The following is a 5,578-nucleotide window of genomic DNA, read 5'->3' as shown; positions in this document are numbered from 1 at the left end:
TGGGGAGCAGTGAGCAGAGAGGGCCCCTCCTGAGCCCGGATGGGACTGCCCTCTGCTGCCCCCCACTCCCGTAATCCTGGCCCCTCGCAGAGACCAGCCCCACCTCCATTCAGGCTCCTGAAGAGAGATTTCGGCAGAGGCCATAAGGGCACAAGAGAAACATTCTCTTCCCTAGACCCTGGTCCTGCCCCCTGCCCCATGCAGGGCCACACCCCCATACCCTCCGCAGAGCCCAGGCCTCACCCAGGAAGAAGCAGACCAGGGTGTTGGGGAGCACAGGGTGGCCCCCTGCACATGAGACCACAGCAGCCCACCCACCACCGAGGCAAGAGTCCCCTCCCCAGGGCGCGCGCTTCAGTTTCCCCCCACCCCGACCCCATCAGTGCAGCCTCCTGGCCCAGATTCAATCGTGCCCAGCCCCCAGCACCCCTCAGTTAGTGCTGTGGACTGAACCATGTTCCTCAGAAAAATATGTTGAAGACCCAACCCTGGTCCCTGTGAACGTGATCTTCTTTGGAAGTAAGGTCCTTGCAGATGTCACTTAGTTAAGACAGGTCACACTGGAGTACGGCGGGTCCTAAATCTGGTCACTGGCATCCTTGTAAGAAGCGTACATGGGGACACAGGGACCCAGAGACTCAGGGAAGGGGCAGCCCTGTGAAGACAGAGGCAGAGATTGGAGGACGAGTCTACAAGCCAAGGAACACCCAGGATTTCTGGAAGGCTCCAGAAGCCAAGAAGAGGCAAGGGACAGATTCCTTCCTAGAGCCTTCAGAGGTTGCACGGCCCTGTCAGTGCCTCAATTTGGGGCTTCTGACCTTCAGAATGATGAGACAAAACATTTCTGCTACGTGAAGCCAGCCCGGGGTGATTTGTTACAGCAGTGTTGGGAGACGAAAACAGGCTCCCCAGGCGCCTGCATTCGGCCCATCCCCGTCCTGCACAGAACCCCAGGAGCCTCCCCAAGCTGACACCCCAGGCCCTCACCCCACCCCTGGCCACCTCCCTGCTTGGCTCCGAAGCAGCCTCTCATGGCGGGAGGAAGAGGAGAAGGGGAAGCGGAAGAGAAGTGACATTTTGAGCTTGGGTGACTGGCAGCCTGCGGGGAATGGGAAGGCTGGAAGAGAAAGGTGGTCTCCGGGCAGGGGTGGGGAGAGGAGGTTTTGCCACTTAGGTCTGATTGTGTAATCCCCAGGGGTGTGCAGGCAGAGATGATGGTAGGACCCGGCCCCTGCTGAGTCTTCAGACCCCATCCTGAGGACTGGTGCCATTAAGGCCCAAGGGAGGCTCTCTGATCAGGAGGCAGGGGGGTGGGGGGCGGGGGGGGGGGGCGAGGCTCCATCTGCTCTCCCTGGATACAGGGGCAAGTCATTGGGCTTCTCTGAGCCTCAGGTCCTCGTCTGGAAAGAGAGAGCTTTGTGCCTGCCCCGCTGGAGGGAGATTATCGATGCAAATGAAGGGGAGGGGGTGAAAAATGGTTCTTTCTAGAGTTCAGCTTGCAGGCGGGGTACTGCTCCTGTCTGACCTTCTGTCCCCCTACCGGCAGAGGAGAAATAGGAGGCCATCAGCATGAGAGGCCGGGACAGAGATGCCTGCTGGGCTGTGCATTCAACAAACAGCCCCTGCTGGGGGCAGAAAGGCTCTGGCAGCTGTGACAAACTGGGCCATTCATGGTGGCCGTCTCCAGATAGGTGTCTGTCCATTTGTCCCCGTGATCTCCTGAAGGACGGGACCACCTGGCAAAGCCTGCGTCCACTCATTCACTGAACATCTGCTGAACACCTACTGTGTACCAGGCACCATTCCAGGCGTGGGGATGTGGCAGGAGAGAGGGGGCCAATGTCCGCTTACCTTCAAGGAGCTTAAGGATGTGTGTGTGTGTGTGTGTGTGTGTGTGTGTGTGTGTGTGTGTGTGGCCAGGGAGGGAAAGCTAGTCAGCAAACAGACAAACAAGAAACCTTGAACTAGTGATAGCACAGCGCCGGGCATCAAAGCTGGGTGACGACACAGAGAATGGCAACTGTAGATCAGAGAAGGCCTCCTGGAGGAGGCCCCATCTCTGCTGGGACCTGAAGGAATCCGAGGAGCAGCCACCAGAGGGTCAGGGGGAAGAATGTTCCAGGGAGATGGAGGAACAAGAGCAGGAGGCCGGGGATGCGCTCAGGATGGGACAGAATGGTGGGGCGTGAAGTATACAGCAGGCGCTCAGTCAGTGCTTATTGCCCTGGGAATCGCATATGGCTTAGGAGGCTCTGCTCCTGCTGATGGCTTGGTGCTCTGAGCCCGCCTGGCCAAGGATCATAGATGCTCGGAGCCTGAGCCCTGGCAGTGGCCATCCTGACCCTTTCGCCTCTCCCTACCTACCCCCCTCCCCACTCCCCTTCTCCTTCCTTCCTTCCTTCTCTCACCAAATAGCACCTGAGCACCTGCTATCTCTTGGGCCTTATCCCACGCGCTGGGGATGCAAAGACGGCAGGGCTTGGTCCCAGTGGGTTCCGGTGAGGGAGACAGAACCCACGGCAGCCCCGGGAGGCTCCGGGAGAGACGTCTGCCCACGTTGTGCAGAGCGCGGAGAAGTGGACAGCCAGCCCTGCAGGACCCACAGGAGGCGTCCCAGAGGAGGTGATCCCTGAACCTGGCCCAGGCGGGGGGAGGGGGGCAGAGCAGACCTCCCCAAAATCGACTGAAGAGAAGGGTGTTCCGGGACGAGGGACGAGCGTGTGTCAGGGTGGGGGTGTTCAGCCTGGCTGGACCAGAAAGGGTCCGCAGGGGCATGTGGTCGTGGAGAGGCCAAGTGGGAAGGGTTCTTGGGCTCCAACTAAGGGCCTGGATTTAATGCTGCAGGTAGAGGAGACCCCTGGGACCCTTCCCTACTTGTTTTACGGTGCTGGGGTCCGAGGGGAGACGCACAAATCCACCGAGCGATAGAGCGGACTGAGGCTGCCTCGGTGCACCCAGGGCTCCGGGAACCCTCGGAGGGAGGGTGTTTAGGGACAGAACAAGGTCCAACCACAGGCCTGAAATCTTTGCCAAAGGGCGAAACAGCTCTCTCTGGGTGTCCCGTGGGTTGGGCCAGCCAGGGGCGTTCCTGTGGTTGGCAGAGAAGAAATCTAAAACCCTTGACCCTCCTGTTTGTTTTTTGTTGGTCTCCACGCCCAGGTGTGGCCCCTCTCTAAGTCTCAGGGCTCTGGGTGCACAGAAGGGTCACCTGGCCTCAGAGGTGGTCTGACTGTCCTGGACGTAAGGCCGAAGCCCTGGTCCCACCTGCCCCAAACTCCCTGTCCCTGCTGTCCTAGAGAGATCCGGAGGGCTCTGCTGCTGGGGATAGGGGGTGGGGGCAGGGTGAAGCTCTCTGTCACCATGGCCATGAGTGCTGGGAGCCCACAGAGCCCAAGTCCCTCCCTGTCCTGTAAGGGAAGACAGCTGGCCCCAACCGCAGGTGTCAAATCCCGCTAATCTGGTTTCCCTTCTTACCTGGGATTCAAAGAGGGAGCCTCTCCTGGGGCCTGGGTAGGGGGAGGGCGGTGGTTCCCAGTACCAGCACCCCATCGGTCTTTCTTCCCTGGGGTCACCCCATCCTGGGCAGGGAAAGAGCGTTCGTGTGAGTGTGGCAGCCTAGGGACGTCCGAAGTGGCTGTGTCCCTGTGTGCGTGTTCAACGTGGGAGCAGGCGGACAAGTTCAAAGGTGCAGGTGACACAGTACAGTGACTCACCTACTGGAACATTCTTCCGGTGGGAAAGCCCCTTGTGCAGGCTGGCTCGGCCTAGGGGTCCTGATGGCTGTGCCAGAAAGACCCTCCAATCCCCCCCTGGTCCCAAGAGGAAACAAGCCTGTCCCGCAGCTGCACGAGGCACAGAGGAAAGTCCCACACACCAGCCTCCCTTTCGGCCCAGAGACTGCGTCCCCTGGAGGCGGCTCCCACCCAGGCCTCTGGAGCCACTACAGCTCAGTCCGTCCTGGTGTCCGCAGGCCCTCTGGGAGGTTTGAGGTGTCCCTGCCTGCCTGGAGTCCAGCCTCGAGCCCTCCTGCGGCAGTCCCTCCCTCGAAGGCCCTGGGCCCCTCCTTCCCCAAGGGCGCTGGGCCCTCCTGGAGGCTTCCGCACCTGGAAGAGGGTCAGCTTTCCTGAGAACCAGAGTCTGGCAGGAGTCAGGTTGCCGTAGGCTGCAGGGAGATGGCGGCTGGAGCTCAGGTTGCCGCTCACCCTGGGAGGCTCTGGGCGGTGTTACGTAACCGTGCCGGCCCTCTCCGGGGGCTGGGAGCCCGGTCTCAGGGCTTTCGGCGATCCTGAGCCTGTCATCCCACCCTGGGACCATCTTACAGATGAGCATACTGAGGCTCAAGGAAGGCTGTGACGTGGCTGGTAAAGGCAGAGTCTTAATGAACCCTGGGGAGATGCCCCGTATCTAGGAGAGCGCCCTGTGATTTGTCACCCCCTCCCCTGCTTTCTTCCTTGTGGAAACTACCTACCAGCTACTGACTTTGTATGGATGAAGTCTTTCCACAGAGCCAGCCCCCGGAACCTCCTGTCCTCTGCCCCCCACCTGGCATGGCATGGAATGCTCTGGAAAAGGGAATGAGGAGCGTGAGGCCAAGGCAAGGGTGCCGTGCCTGCTTCCTTCAGCACCAAGTGAGCACACCCCGGGCTCCCTTTCTAACCATTTCACTGCACACAGCTCTTCAACCATGGGATTGGCCCCCTGCTCCCTGCCGTCAGGGACTCCTAGGCCGGGACACGAGCTCCAGAAAGAAGAGGAAGCTGGGTTCCCTGAATAGCCACCTAAAACAGGGGTGTCATCTGACCCCAGGTGGCCTTGTAAGGTCACCGCAAAGGCCACGCCATGAATCTTTAACCTGCCCAGCTCTAGAACCATCTCCAGAGGGCCACAGCCTAGAGACATCCCTGACTCTGGAGAGATCCCTATGGGGCACGTTGGCCGTTGGCTGGCCAGGAGGCCAGAGTAGCCCCCGGGCACAGGCTCCTCCTGTCTGTGGTCGGTCTCTCCAGCCTTGGCACCCAGGCACTCAGGCCCCAGGCCCTGCCACTGACAAGCTGTATCACCTTGTGCAAGTCACCCCAGTCCTCACTGTGCCTCAGTTTCCCCCCATGTAAGACAGGGATTATAATCACCTCCTGCGGTGTGTCGCAACAAGTTTGTCTGTGTGAAAACGCTCTGTGATCCGCAAAGAGAGGTAGACAAAGGTGTGGGTCACAAGGCTGGGGGGCACCCCACATCGTGGTAATGATAACCTTCCCTACTCTAGGGAGGGACAGCAGGGGAGCAAGATCACGGAGCTCTTGGTGCCTGCGTGAGCTGTCTCTTGCCGTATAACAAGGGATCCCAGATCCCAGCAGCCTGAAAAACCAGATATATATTACCCTGCAGTTGCTGTAGGTCAGAAGAATTGGGAGCACCTTCTCCAGATGGCTCTCCTCACAGCTGGGTTACAGCTGGGACTGCCAGTGTCACCCAGGGAGGTGACCGGGGCCAGAGGGTCTGTTTCCATGATTGCTGGCTCCCATGGCCACTGCCGGGAGAGCCCAGTGCCTGTCTTAAGACTTGGGGTCTCTTCATGAGG

The 5,578-nt window shown here is 59.9% G+C and overlaps 1 long non-coding RNA gene across 1 annotated transcript; it reads right to left on the bottom strand.

Annotated features, from left to right (window-relative positions):
• Positions 1–346: 346 nt before the first annotated feature.
• Positions 347–4,179, bottom strand: LOC131819802 (uncharacterized). The gene is made up of 3 exons (XR_009349333.1): positions 4,104–4,179; positions 3,475–3,578; positions 347–655 (listed from the first exon to the last, which is right to left on the bottom strand). It is a non-coding gene; the product is annotated as an uncharacterized LOC131819802 (long non-coding RNA).
• Positions 4,180–5,578: the final 1,399 nt, after the last annotated feature.

Source organism: Mustela lutreola, chromosome 17 (genome assembly GCF_030435805.1).
Source record: "Mustela lutreola isolate mMusLut2 chromosome 17, mMusLut2.pri, whole genome shotgun sequence".
NCBI lineage: Eukaryota > Metazoa > Chordata > Mammalia > Carnivora > Mustelidae > Mustela > Mustela lutreola.
This window is presented reverse-complemented; position numbering and strand designations above follow the sequence as displayed.